The sequence below is a fragment of the Leopardus geoffroyi genome, chromosome C1, assembly GCF_018350155.1.
Source record: "Leopardus geoffroyi isolate Oge1 chromosome C1, O.geoffroyi_Oge1_pat1.0, whole genome shotgun sequence".
NCBI classification, from domain to species: Eukaryota; Metazoa; Chordata; class Mammalia; order Carnivora; family Felidae; genus Leopardus; species Leopardus geoffroyi.
In genome coordinates, this window is record NC_059328.1 from 156,306,588 (window position 1) to 156,322,210 (window position 15,623).

Sequence of the window (15,623 nt, forward strand, 5' to 3'; positions counted from 1 at the left end):
ACCCTTATGTGTCTACCCTTGTAGGTTAAGGCTAATTTGTCCCTAGCTTTTTTTCAGAATTCTCTTTATCTTTGTATTTTGCCAGTTTCACTATGATATGTCATGGAGAAGACCTATTCTTGTTAAATTTGAAGGGAGTTCTCTGTGCCTCCTGGATTTGGATGTCTGCCTCCTTCCCCAGATTAGGGAAGTCTCACCTATAATTTGTTCAGGTAAACCTTCTGTCCCTTTTCTCTCTCTTCTTCTTCTTCTGGAACTCCTATGATATAGACATTATTACGTTTCATTGAATCACTTAGCTCTCTAATTCTCCCCTCGTGGTATAGTATTTTCTCATCTCTCTTTTTCTCGGCTTCATTGTTTTCCATAATTTTGTCTTCCGTATTACTTATTCTCCCCTCTGCTTCCTCCATCCTTGATGTCACTGCATCTAGTTTATTTTCCACCTTATTTACAACACTTCTTAATTCGTCATGACTATTTCTTAGTTCCTTGATCTCTGCAGCAATAGATTCTCTGCTGTCTTCTGTGAGTTTTTGAAGCCCAATGATTTATCTTATGACTATTATTCTAAATTCTTGATCAGACATATTGTTTATATCTATTTTGATCAGTTTTTTAGCTGTCATTTCTTCCTGGAATTTCTTTTGAGGAGAATTCTCCCCTTTCATCATGTTGGCTATTTTTCTGTCCCTTAAGTGTTTTAAGAGCATGTTATGTGTCCTGTACCTGTGAGCACTACTATATTAAAGAGGGGTCATACACTGTACAGGGCCTGGCCCTTCAGAAGGTGCTTTTGGAGTGTATTACTTGCTCTGTGTTGTCGTGACTCTGGTTGCTTTATCTCCCTAGTCTTGGTGATGTTTTGGACCTCCACCAGGTGTACTTTGATTTGTTCTTTGAACTAGGCCTATGGACCATCAGGTTGTCCCTGTGGGCCCCTGGAGACATCTCTGTCACTCTGCAGACTTTTGGAATTCATAGTCCTTTGGCCTCAACACTGCTGTGTTTGAGGCACAAGGAAACTTCTGGTCCCCCTACTTCTCTGCCAGGTTGGATCTCCAATCAAGTTCTTCATATATTCTTGATACATATCTTTTCTCAGGCGAGTGACTTGCTGATATTTTCCTTAGACTGTAGCTTGCTTTTTTCTTCCTTCATGTCTTTTGAAAAGCAAAAGTTCTTAATTTTGATTAAGTCCAGTGTTTTTCCCCCTCCACCTTGGTGTAGGTGGAATAAAAGTAAAACAGCAGACACAAATACATGAAGCTGACATAAGACTTACATAAAGAATATAAAAAGGACTCTCATTAATCAATAATTAAAATACAAACAACTTGGTTAAAAATTTGCCAAAGATTTGAACACATACTTATAAAGATATGTTCAACATTATCAATTAGGGAAGTCCAAATTAAAACTATGAGATACCAAAATATTGACATACCACTATATACTTACTAGAATAACTAAAATTAATATTTTAGTTTATTACTAAATGTTGATGGGGATGTATAGCAACTTGGTCATTTACATACATAAAGTTAACCATATATTTGCACTATCAAATGGGAATTTCACTTCCAGGTGTTAAGATAAGTGAAAACATATGACCACAAAGATGTTAATGGCAGCTTTATTCAAAAAAGTCCCACACTGGGAATAACCCAAGTATCCATCAATAAGAGAATGGATAAATAAATTATGGTATATCCACATAATTGAATGTTACTCAGCAATAAAAATAAACTATTAATGCACACAACAACATGAATAAATCATATAACATGCTAACCAAAGGGAGGAAGATAAAAAAGAATGAATGTTCATATAAAGTTTAAGGATACACAAAATAAAGCTATAGTTTTAGAAATCAGAACTGTAGGGGTGCCTGGGTGGCTCAGTCAGTTAAGCCTTGGACTCTTGATTTCAACTCAGGTTATGATCTCCTGGTTCATGAGTTCAATCTCATGTCAGGCTCTGTGCTGACAGTGCAGAGCCTGCTTGGGAATCTCACACTCTCTCTCTCTTTGTTCCTCCCCTGCCAGCATGCTCTCTGTCTCTCAAAATAAATAAATAAGCATTAAAAAAAAAGAAATCAGAACAGTTGTTGCCTTTGTAGGATGAGAATAGATTATAAGGGGGCAACAGTGAATTTTCTAAAGTGATAGAAATGTAGAGATGTCCTAAATCGTAACTGGTGGTTGCATAGGGCTGTGTATTTATTAAAACTCTGTGAATTATACACTTAATATCTATGCATTTCAATACTCAAAAGTATCTATTACAGACAGAACCTTAAATATTCCAACACAGATATTCTTTGGTAATCATCTTCAATATTTGGAATGGGAACTTGAAGAAAAACATTCTAATGGCTAAATGAAGTCTCTGGATACAATATAAGCCTAGTAATTTATGATTATTTCTCTTAGAAATGGAAAGGAAAAGTGGCCAATAGTTTGGTTTTATAACATCTCAAATAATATAAGCAATTATTAAGAGATCTATTATTTTCTCTTTAGCAGGCAAACCACAGTCCTTAACCTCTCCTGAGAGAAAAAAATTTCTTGACTTTCTGATATAATCCAGTTGTTGCTTTGAAAGCCCCACTTTATAATGGTGAAGACATAGCTGAAGATAAAACATTTTCCTAAATCATCATATATATACTACCTTTGTTTTTGATCTCCAATGTATAACTGTTTGGGTTAAAAATGACTTCACTTTGGGCTGCCTGGGTGCCACAGTTGGTTAGGTGTCTGACTCTTGATTTTAACTCAGGTCATGATCTGAGGGTCAGAGTTCAAGCTCCACATCAGGCTCTTACGATTCTCTCTCTCCCTCTCCCTCTGCCCCTCCCCGGCTCACACGTGCACAATTGCTCTCTGTGTGTCTCTCTCCTTCTTTCTCTCTCTCAAAAAAAAAAAAAAATGACCTCCTTACTTCATATAAATATATAAGTACCTCCCAATCCCACTGGCCCATATCTGTAATAATGAGGTATTTTCTATCACAAAAGACAAATGAATGCCCTGGTGCCATTATTGTTCTTATCTCATTACAGTTTTCCTTTTAAAGGATACAAAGATAAGTCTGTTTTATCTAAAGCCAACTTCTCCAGCTGTGTGGCATTTCTTCCACCCTCACATTCTGTGTTATTAGCTTAAATTTATCTATTTTACATCTCACTTAATTAGCTGCTACTTTTATGCCTCTTTGGGGAGGGGAAGGTAATAATACATGTTTTCTATTATTAGCTTTTTTCTCAGTGGATTTTTTGAATATGTATTTAGTGTTTGCTGGAGGAGTTATAAGATGTACCTTTGCAATAGACCAAATGTTTGTGCCTCCCTCCAAATTCATGTGATGAAATTCTAACCCCAATGTGAAGGCATTTAGAGGTGGGGGTCAGTGGAAGGTAATTAGGTCACAAGCATGGGACCTCATGAATGAGATCAAGTGCCCTTATCAGAAAGAATCAGAGAGCTAGCCAGCTCTTTCTGTCATGTAAGGATACAACAACAAATTGATGGTCTGCAACCCAGAAAAGAGCTCTCTCACCAGAACCCAACTGTGTTGGCACCTGATCTCAGATTTGCAGTTTCCAGAACTGTGAGAAATACATTTATATTCTTTATAAGCCACTCTGTCTGTGGCACTTTGTTATAACAGCCCTAACTGGCGAAAACTTAAAATTGTCACATTATATTTGGAACTGATATCGTACCGCCTTCCACTGTCCACTTGGTACCTGACACTTACACTTCACATGTCACACCTTGCAAATATAAGAGCTTTATGATGATGTAACCCCACATATGACCTCCCATTCCTGTGCTGTTGTTGTTTCACCTTCGGTTTCTGCATGTCACAGCCCCCACTTTACAGCGTTGTTCTTTTTTTTTTTTTTAACAGTAATCTTCCTTGTAGGGAAATTAAGGAAAGAAAATTAGATAGATAGATAGATAGATAGATAGATAGATATAATATGAATATAAATATAAATATAGATAGATATAAATAATATGAATATAAATATAAATATAAATATAAATCTCCCCACTGTATACCATTTCTGTGACTCTTCATTCCTCCCTCAAGATTTTAGTTTGCATATACTCTCATTTCATTATTTACAAGGTTACTTTGTTTTGGTTTTTTGAACACAGATAAAATAGCTGCTTTAAAATTATTGCTAATTCCAACAGCTGTATGTATCATCTTCCTATTTCCCTTCCAGTGGCTATCCTATAGTTTTCAAGTCAACAAGACTGTAAATTTTCCTTTGGAGATTTAGTCTTCCTGCATGGCAAAGACTGGTATTTTCCTTCTCACTAACAGCCATTAAAATGTGAAACAAACCCAGGTTTCTATCCCTTCTACTAAATGCTAATTGACATTATGCCAGAGAGGACCTTGGATTCATCTCATGAATTTCCTTTTCATAGATAGTGTAGCATTATGCCACATGTTGTAGAATACTTGTAATTGATTTTATTGATTATATATTTTATATGTGCTTATAATTGTATATGGTAGGAGGGTACTCCAGTGTTAATTATGACCATAGAAGTCCCTATCCTCGATCTCTACCAGTTGTATCAATATTTAAATGTTATCACATCTCTTCCAAAAAGAAACTAACAAACACAGTCCTTAAAATTACAGGTCTCCCTCTACCTACTACCCCATTTCTCCACTTAGCCAATCTTATTAAAGCATAAGATACTATAAGATAAAATATAGGGATCATAAATATGAGTTTATAGAAAAAAATTTCATTTGACAGATATTATCCTAAGTTTTTTTTGAGTACTTTGAGCACCAGAAACATTTTTTAAATGTGCTGTATTTAAAACAATTCAGAATATACTGAAGATGATGTGTTAAGGAATTATTTTTTAAACAAAGCAAAATATTGTTCTATGTTTATCAAGACTCAGATAGGAGTTATGACACTGAGCTGAGACAATTAGGCTGAGGCTAAGTTACTCATGTGCTTGTGCTTATAGGCTGGAAAACTATTTACATTATAAGACTAAACTCAAACTTCACTTTCTCTCTCTCTCCTTTTTTTTAAATGTTTATTTATTTTTAGAGGGAGACAGAGCACGAGCAGGGGAGGGCAGAGAGAGAGGGAGACACAGAATCTGAAACAGGCTCTAGGATCTGAGCTGTCAGCACAGTGCTCAGTGTGGGGCTTGAGGTCATGAACTGCGAGATCATGACCTGAGCCGAAGTCAGACACCTAACCGACTGAGTCACCCAGGTGCCCCTTCACTTTCTCTTTGAAATCATAATTTCACTTATTCTAATTCACTGCTTTTCATTGAGTTGTAATTGTCTGCTAATGTGCCATGTACCCTTCAGAACTCCTATTGCTGGATATGTTCTATAATTCTTTGTTTCTACAACATCATGCACAAAGTTTGGTCCTTAATAGTGGTTGGATTAATACTGAACACATGCTACAATTATTTTTCCTCCTTTATCTTCATTAAAAATGGAAATCAATTAGAATAGCAATTAAAGCAATTACAAGTACAGCTAAGTGACCCCAGCTAACAGGCAGGCCAGAGAGAGAGAGAGAGAGAGAGATAAGAAAAAATAAATGTATACAGTTGCAAGAACTTGCAACCATGCTCAGACATTTAGTTGTTTTTTCACTCACTGGCTAACATTGCCAAAATGTTTTATTTATGAGTGCTATTTTTAATTGCATGATTACTTTAATTACCTAAAGATCTTTCTAACAATTACTGTTAGTATAGGCCTGGATGTGGAGTGATGTTAGAAATTTCTCATCACTGACCTGTGAGAACAGTAATGATACTCTCAGCGTTCAGTCCTCACCAGAGCGGAGCCCCCTATTTTTAAGATCAAGTGATCTAGTCATGTGGAAGGAGAAGAAACATGGCCAAGATTGGCAGAGCAGGGCTCTACATTGGGAGAAGTGCACTGATGGAGGGTGGGAAGCCCACACCCATCTCTCCTCTAAGGACAGGAGAAGACAGGAAAGAACGCATGTCCTACATGCCACCAAGCTGCTTTAACAATGTCTGTAGCTGATAGGAGAGGTTTTGAGAATACGAGACACAGATTCATACGTACATTTACTAGGTTCTTTTATTATTCACTTTGGAATGGCTGAAGGAGTGCTTTGAGATTCCTCCCACACTGTGGCATTGTAACTAACTCTGGTTTTGAAAATGTTCTCCTAGTGTCTTCAGACCTTGATCAACAGAGTCAGTCTCTCAAAATCCCTGTGTGACTGATGTTGCCACCTGATAGAGGATTTTTGTAAAATATTTGTAGTTCTTTCAAGTGTGCTTAAAATACATCAATGCTCATTTCGGCTGAAATAATATGAAATATTTACAAGTTGCATGACATTCATTTTGTCGTCAGTCACTTATCCAGGATTGGTAGGTACATGCCGAAAATGTAATTCTTTGTGTTCAATTAGTTTAACTTTCCTCTACGGCGAAGTAGTGTCATAAAGCGCACATTTAGATAAAAGAGGTTATGCCAGAGACTTTACACCATAAATATGTTCTGTTCAGATTCTGACCTTTCTTTTCACATACTGAACAATAAGTAGGATTGTCTAGAGTTAGTTTTATACATTTTGAGGATTTTACAGGAATTATATTATTCAAAATACGTTACATGCTTCCCGAAATGTGTTACTTCACTCTGTCACCAAGGTTGTCATTCACTGAGTTAACAGTCAGTCTCATTAGGCGTCAAATAAAACTTGAAAATCTGAATGGAGGGTAGATGTCAGTGGTATTCAACCTAGTATGACCATGTTTAGATCCATTGCTTTCTTCTCAACATCTAGCCCATATGAGCAATTCTGAGGATTCAGGAGCTTTAACTGGAACAGAGAGAAGGAAAAACAAAACCAAAACAGTTTAATAGAGATCCCCACAAGGCAAGGTTAAGCTAATCTGAGTCACCTCTATCTTAGTTCTGAGTAGTCAGGATGTAATCCAAGTACAGTGTCTGCCTAAGAGATTGGACTTAGTATGGAGAAAGTTAAGGGAAAAAACCCACAGATAAACCAATCTTGATTTTAAAGACTAGGGGAGGGTGGATGGCAACAATAGGAAGATTGTCTACACTGTAACAGGAAGACCAAAACAACAGCACGCAGCCTGGCAGCCACCAACAACCACCCACAAGACATCTCTGCATACAAGTCTTGGATTGCCAACATCTATACACACAATGAAATAATCTGGGGGTGAATATTAAGAAAACGGTATTAATGGTGTGTTCATTAAGGTTAGGCTGTTCATAGCATCAGTGAATAATGGCAACCTTATCAGTGAATGATATAATACATTTTAAATATGACAAAACTTTATAAAAGATTTCAAAGCATGCCTTATACTAGCACCCATATATTGACTTACAAAACCCATTGTCCAATTAAAGGGATCAGGGCTCCTTGTAGAAATGTTCGGATTCAAGGGTTGAGAAGGGAAAATACAACTTGTTTCTGGAACATTTTTATATGCCAGAAAGTAAGGAAGTACTCAAAAAATAATGGAGAAATATATAAAGGATGTAGAGTTCCATATGAAGGAGTATGTCCAAACATAGGACAATATGAGCAAATTAAAAAAAAACAGAAATATTCTTGCCTTTGTAGGATAAGAATAGATTGTGGGATGCCTAGGTGGCTCAGTTGGTTGAGCATCAACTTTGGCTCAGGTCATGATCTCACCATTCATGAGTTTGAACCCTGTGTCTGGCTCTGTGCTGAGAGCTTCAGATTCTGTGTCTCCCTCTCTCTCTGCCCTTCCCCCACTCACACTCTGTCTCTCTCTGTCTCTCAAAAATAAATAAGCATTAAAAAAAGAATAGATTGTAAGGGGGCAACAGTGAATTTTCTAAAGTAATAATTTCCTGGTTTCAATCATGTGCTATGGTTATATAAATGATACTGACATCAGAAAAAACTGGTCGAAGGGTTTGCAGGAATTTTATACTATATTTGCAACTTTTTTCTAAGTCTGTAAATAAGTGTATAAAATTAAAAATTAGAAATGAGAAAAATGAATGCCTTTCAGTTTTTTTAAACATAACTCTATTGATTGGTTCTAGGAAATGGTTAGTATATGTACAATAATAGAAATGGCCATTTGATCTATAGCTTGTTGGTTGAGTTTTATTTAATTTTTAAGGCAAAAACATCAGTGCTCTAAGTGGTGCTTTACTACAAAGTGCTGCCTCTCAAAATTGCTGGATATATTCTTAAGAAATCTTGGCCAGAACAATTAGAGTTGATAATCAATCGTGATGCAACTTTAAAGTAGCATGATCAATAAAAACCTTTTTTCTGTGAAATTTATCACATCATCTACCAGATTCCTGATAATATTTGTTCTATTGCTGTTAACCTTAAAGAAAATGATAAAGAAAAATCTCTTCTGGGTCACTTATAAAATTAGAGCAAGATTATTCAGTTTCTCTATCTCTTATAATGTGGAGATTTTAAAAAGGTGATAAAAACAATTGCCATAGAATAGTTTTATTGTGAAAGCGATTTTCAAATATAAATTTCTTAGCAGGTATACCATATTATTGACCTTTTAGGCATATATGAAATTTGTAGCTGATTGAGAATTTAAGAAAATTCTTTGCCCTTGACTGTTTCCTTGAAGAAGATTTCTTTAGCCCTCTTGCCAAGCCATCAAATGACACTTCCTGTCTCAGACCTCATGTTTACACCATCCTGAGGTTTGTTTTTCCCTGTCTTCTCCAGCCTAACTTGAATCATCTTTTACTTTTTAACTCATCACCCTCTAATAACTAATCTCCTTGATATCTTACTTTCTCTCTTTCTTCCCACCCTCCTCCCCACTTTTTAACTTTTTATATGCACTTTGGACAGAATGATTAAGAGATCACAATAATTACTTCATGTCTCAGGCTCCTCCACTAAGTGGTAAACTCCTTGAGTTTTATTCAAGGGCTAAATCTTTTTATTTCCATATCCTCATTTATTAGGAGAGTGCCTGGTGCATAGTAAAAATGCAGGAACCATTTGACAGAGACATAAGTGAATGAGTGAATGATCTAGGAGAAAAGAAGATAAATGGTAACTATGTGAGGTGATGGATGTGTTTGTTAGTTTAATTGTGATAACCACTTCAAAATGTATACATATATCAAATAATGACATTGTGTACTTGAGATATATACTTTTTATTTGTCAATTATACCACAATAAAGCTGAAAAAATTAAAATCTATTCTGTTTTATACAACCAATAACTTAAAGAAAGAATATGACTCAAATAAGGAAACAGTAAACCAAGCCCAGGTTACAAACTCCTAAAACTTGTCAACCTAAGCAGTATTCCAAAATGTCCCTTAGGGCGTACATTTTAGTGTATTTCAGAATTCCAGGTATCTAGTGTAATGCAGTAAGATTATAGTCAGCCCAAACCAAAATGATGTGTTATCCTCAGTTTGTCCCCCCTTCTAACCACCACACCAATTCACAGAAAAGTGCGTGAGCACCTGTATGCGTATGCACGCACACACACACACACACACACACAGATTCACCTCTCAAATTGATGCAATTCTGGCCTTCATCTCCATTTCAAAATTAACCTTGCCTTCCCTTATTCCCAAAATGCTAATTAAATTACTTCAAAAAGGAGTAGTATTTATCCTTTCTAAATAACATTTACCTTAATGTGGAGGCCTTAAGTAAAAATATAATTAAATTTTAAAAATATAACTAAATTCCTAGATATGACAGAAAAATGAATAAAAGTAAGTTTGCCTTGCTTTTCTTGTACTGAGGAAGAGAATGTCTGCTTAACCTAAATATAGGATCATCCCTACCTCTTTGGTGATGATCAGAATACATTTAGCACTGATAGGTCTTAAGAATATGAGAAGTTATTTTCACAGGATTTTGAATAGTTTCTAGTTTTCCAAAATGCCTATTATTCTTTGCCACATTCTTTTTAAAAAATTTTTAATGTTTGTTTTTGAAAGAGAGACAGAGTGTGAGCGGGGGAGGGGCAGAGAGAGGGGGAGACACAGAATCTGAAGCAGGTTCCAGGCTCTGAGCTGTCAGCACACAACCCAACATGGGGCCTGAACCCATAGACTGTAAAATCATGACCTGAGCCGAAGTCGGACGCTTAACTGACTGAGCCACCTAGGCACCCCTCTTTGTCCCTCTATAAATGTAAATTACTCAGAAATGACATTTTGAGGTAACTTTTGCAAAAATGCATGTTTTGACTTTTCACAACGTGAATTTCTTTGTGAAATTCAGTTAACCAGAAGTTATTGGAAAACTTTGATTTAGATGTTGATTTCTGTGGGTCATATAAAAGTTTCAGCTTAAGAAACAGAGAGAGAGAAAATGTGTTTCATTTGAAGTTCATCAGTAGCTTAATGCATTCTTTATAATTCCTTCATCATACACATCAACTGCATGGACTCTAAACTCTATCCTGATTTGTTCATTTTGGCCACTTTGACCGGCGTGAGGTGATAGATACCATATGTTTTTACTCTTAGGTGGATCCTGAGAAACTTAACAGAAACCCATGAGGGAGGGGAAGGAAAAAAAAAAAGAGGTTAGAGTGGGAAAGAGCCAAAGCATAAGAGACTCTTAAAAACTGAGAACAAACTGAGGGTTGATGGGGGTAGGAGGGAGGGAAGGGGAGGTGATGGGTATTGAAGAGGGCATCTTTTGGGATGAGCACTGGGTGTTGTATGGAAACCAATCTGACAATAAATTTCATATATTAAAAAAAAAAAAGAAACTCTAAAAAATAAATAAACTCTATCCTGTAGAATTAACTTAAAATATGAAGATAGTTAATTTTTAGAAAACAAACTTTAAAATCTCTAATTTTTTATTCAAAATTGATTTTGAAATTTTTACATTTCAGAGAATGAGAAAAGAGGCATCTATTCTAGATTTTTATTTTATTTTTAAAATTTTTTTTTAATGTTTTATTTTATTTTTGATGCAGAGAGACAGGGCATGAGCAGGGGAGGGGCAGAGAGAGAGGGAGACACAGAATCCGAAGCAGGGTCCAGGCTCTGAGCTGTCAGCACAGAGCCTGATGCGGAGCTCGAACTCACGAACCGTGAGATCACGACCCAAGCTGAAGTCAGACGCTTAACCGACTGAGCCACCCAGGCACCCCTATTCTAGATTTTTAAATAAGTATTTATTTTTAACTGATGTCATGGTATAAAAAGTACATAACTAAACCTATACATGCACATATTCACATACACACCAAAAATAAATAAATAAATGAATGAATAAATAAATAAATAAATTATAGCTACTTTTCATTACAAGCTCAAAGTAAAAGCCTATGGATTATTTTAGTTTTTTTTTTATTTATTTATGTTTTTAAAATATTTTTAGGGGCGCCTGGGTGGCGCAGTCGGTTAAGCGTCCAACTTCAGCCAGGTCACGATCTCGCAGTCCGTGTGTTCGAGCCCCGCGTCGGGCTCTGGGCTGATGGCTCGGAGCCTGGAGCCTGTTTCCAATTCTGTGTCTCCCTCTCTCTCTGCCCCTCCCCCGTTCATGCTCTGTCTCTCTCTGTCCCAAAAAAATAAATAAATAAACGTTGAAAAAAAAATAAAAAAAAATAAATTAAATAAAATATTTTTAATGTTTATTTATTTTTGAGAGAGACAGAAGGTAAGCAGGGAACGGTCAGAGAGAGAGACACACAGAATCCAAAGCAGTCTCCAGGCTCTGAGCTGTCAGCACAGAGCCCTATACAGGGTTCAAACCCATGGTCTGCGAGATCAAAACCTGAGGGGAAGGTGGAGGCTTAACCTACTGAGCCACTTAGGTGCCGCGCCTATGGATTATTTTACTAAACTCTGGACATAACAATTTTGCAATAGCTACTGTAAATATATATGAGTCCCACTCAAGTGCTATATTTGCTTGCTCAGGCAGGAAAAGTCATATGCTTTACAAATTGTTAGGAGTTAGACACAGAAAAGTGTTGTGAAAACATTTAATTGTAAGTTTTAAACATTTAAAGTATCTTAAAATTAATGTGGCTTATGAACACATACTGCTTTCAAAATGCATCTCTACCCACCCCCACCTCCACAACTACAACATAATTAATCCAGAATATGTACATATAAGGGGAAATTCCAGTCTCCCCTCTAAACTAAGGAAGACAGTCATGTAAATATCCCCAAATTTCAAGCATTTCTCTTTAATACACAATAGATTACATCACACTGTAGAAGTACATGATCAACTTACAAATCACTTATTTGATCTCTGTTATAATAGAAGCATGTCAGCGAAATCTCAGACCCCTTGTACAACACTGAACTTGAAATATCAGTAGTGTTGGGGAGAAAAAAAATGTTTCTCTGCCCTTCAAGTTTCTTCTTCTTGGTCTCAGAATTAAATTGACATGAGACAGATTAATAGTAGAAAATCAAAATTTGATAACATGTATTCCTTTTGTATACATGGGAGACACCCAGGAAAACAGAGTAACTCACTGAAATAACATAAACCATCATGTTACATACCATCCCCAGATAACAACAAAAGAAAATGTTGATTTAGGGAGTCAGTTATAGGAGGTTACCCAGAAAAGTACAGTAAACAAGGGAAAGGTTGTTATGTAGATTGAAGTCCCTGCCTCTCTACTGATAACTGTTTCTGGAGATTTAGAGTTATTAATCCCTTCCAGGCACTAAGGGAGACAGCCTTACAAATGGAGATTTCCTTTATAGGAGTAAATGTCTTTTACAAAAGGGTGATTTCTGCTTGGTTTTCAGAGCTTCTCTTGTGTCTGTTTCTTAAAAATAGCCAGCTTAGAATAATGAATATGCCAAAGAGACATATCTTGTAGTGGCAAAATTCGCTCCCCTATAATAGCTACAGTTGGGGCAAGGAGTGATTTATGAGGCTTGCTGAGAAAGCTCAATTTAAATAATTTTTGTTACTGTAAATCTTTTTGGTCACAGGACAATAAAGTCAGGAACCAGAAAACACTAATGAGCAGGGAACCTAGTGGCCATTATAATGTTTTATAATGGATTTTTCCCTGAAAAGGGGAAGGTTTTTTTTTTTTTTTTTTTGATAATTCAATTGACTTCTTGATTAAAAAAGTACCAGTTGGTCAGAAACCAATGCTGATTGCAGAAACTAATACTGAATACAGTATTTGTGGCAGTGGGAGATTTAGTTGGCTGGTGTGATGATAGAAGCTCTAAAGGAACACTGTCTCTGGGAATTGCTTATTTTTGGTGATGCTGTTATTGACTGCCTTGTGAAACTGGGCTTGAACACTGTGCATACAGGCTCTGCACTCCAATGCATCATCTAATGGGATCATTTTTGAGAGTCAAAGAGGATGCCGTTAATGTGAGAGAAAGTTGGCAGGCATAGAGACTCCTGGGGAAAAAAAAAACAGTCTATCATCACCCTACCTGTGTCTGGCAGTGGGCCATGGTCTTGTGTAGGTCAAAATATAGCAACTGCCCTCTTATAAGCAGTCCTGAATGCATTGAAGTTATTTGTTGCTTTGAATCTGGCAACATTGGACAAAATATAGAAGATTATTACTTTTGAAGTATAAAAAAATGTGTTACATTGTATTTGGCACTTTGGAGAATGGCTTCACTTAAAGAAGAGGAAAAACATACGAAGGTGAATTTACTCCATAAGGGCTAGTCATGACTTGCACTATGTATACTTCATTTGGAAAACAAGATCTCAGAGTTAGCGAATATCTCTGAGTCTTTAATACTAAGAGATCTCTAAGCCAGTTTAAGCCAGAGTGGAGGATGCAATGCCCTATTTCTATAAGATAGCTATACCTTTAGAAACCTCAATTTTGGAGGATGCATCTGAAAACAAAAATAAATAATGTTTACATGTATACATATATATATAAGTGTGTGTGTGTGTGTGTGTGTGTGTGTGTGTGTTTACATATATATTCAACACAAATATATATATATATAGGAAAAGGAAAAAAATTCTCAATATTTTAGTCTCTTAGTTGTACCCAACACAAATGCTCTCTGGCTGAGAGAAAAAGCTTAGGGTTTTTGAAGGCTGTCATATAGTTTGTAGAATTTGTAAAAATGCTGCAGAACCTGTCTTGGAAAATAGGCAGGGGTTGTACCTGTCAAGGAAAAGAAAAAGGAACAATCTGGATGTGCAGCTTCCACAAAGGGACATGGATACTTGTCTCCCGTAAGACTCATAAAAGGTAGAATTCCTTCCAAATCAGAAGAATGTGAGGGGTCAGTGCCCAAATCACTAAGGCCACTCCACCATTCATACAGGTATAAAAACAAGCAACTAAAAAAAAAAAAAAAAGAAAGAAAAATCAAGTTGCCCTCAGAATTCTCTGAAACACAGAAGGGAAAATGTATAGTAATTTGAGGTAAAAAACTTGAGACCCAAGATTTTTATACTCAGCTAAGTTGTCATTCACAGAGAACAGAGCTGAAATACATTTTAAAGTACAGTGTATCTAGAAACTACAAAACTTTGTATCCTTAGAGGAGAAACTGATGAGGTTTCAGGGTGATGGTGGGGTTCATGGGTTCCGGAGCTGATGGCCAAGAAAGAATTCTTGAGACATCTTTGGTACAAAAAGGTGATTTTGTGAAAGCATGAGGCCAGGACCCATGGGCAAAAAGAGTTGTATGGGGTTGTGACAGGTAACTGGTTATATACCATGGATTGGGGGGAGGTAAAGTCAACAGGGAAGTTTCCAAAGAGACTTTCATATGCTAAAGACTCACAGATTACTGAAAGCCTAACTATTATCAGACTAAATTTGTTTTTTTCCCTCTAGCAAAACATTAACATTAAGACAGTAGGGAGTTTCTGGAGAAATGTTATACTCTGTATTTGCCTCAAGTATTTGTCCATGGCTGCAGGTTATAAGGCAATTTAATTTTACTTTCCATTTCCTACTTGCCTTTGTTTCTCACATCACTATGGAGGGAAGGGTGATACTACTGGCTCCAGGAAACTGAGTCTATAGGTTTCTGGAGATTAGGCTATTGATAAAATTGCCTTTTTCTTATAATTTACTAAGATATTTGTAAACTGATGGAGACTCTATCAATTTAACCATTTGTTTTCTGTCCTTTCCTTTGTCCTTGGGCAACAAGGAGTGCCTAAGGAATGTCACACATATCCAACAAGGGGCGGGGGGGGGGGGGGCCGCTAGCTTGTGCTTGGCCCTCAGCTTGGCTTCTGGTCCCTCATCAAGACCACTTAAGGAACTTCTCTAGGCTAGCAGGCCTAACATAAAGAAGTGATGTCAGTATCAACACTTATATTAAGCATGGAATTAGATAATTATAAATATAGCTTCAAACATAGTCAAATACATAGTTATTTAAAGATAACACAAATTAATGTAAAATAACAAATAATTTTAAACACATCATATTATAAAAAGAATAAAATTTGGGAAGCAAGAAAAAAATGGATACTAATTAATTTTCAGATAAAGACAGATGGAATTTAGTTATTTTTGAAGAAGAAAATGGAGTAATAATTATATATAACATATGTATTAATATGTAAATGTTTTCACAAAAATG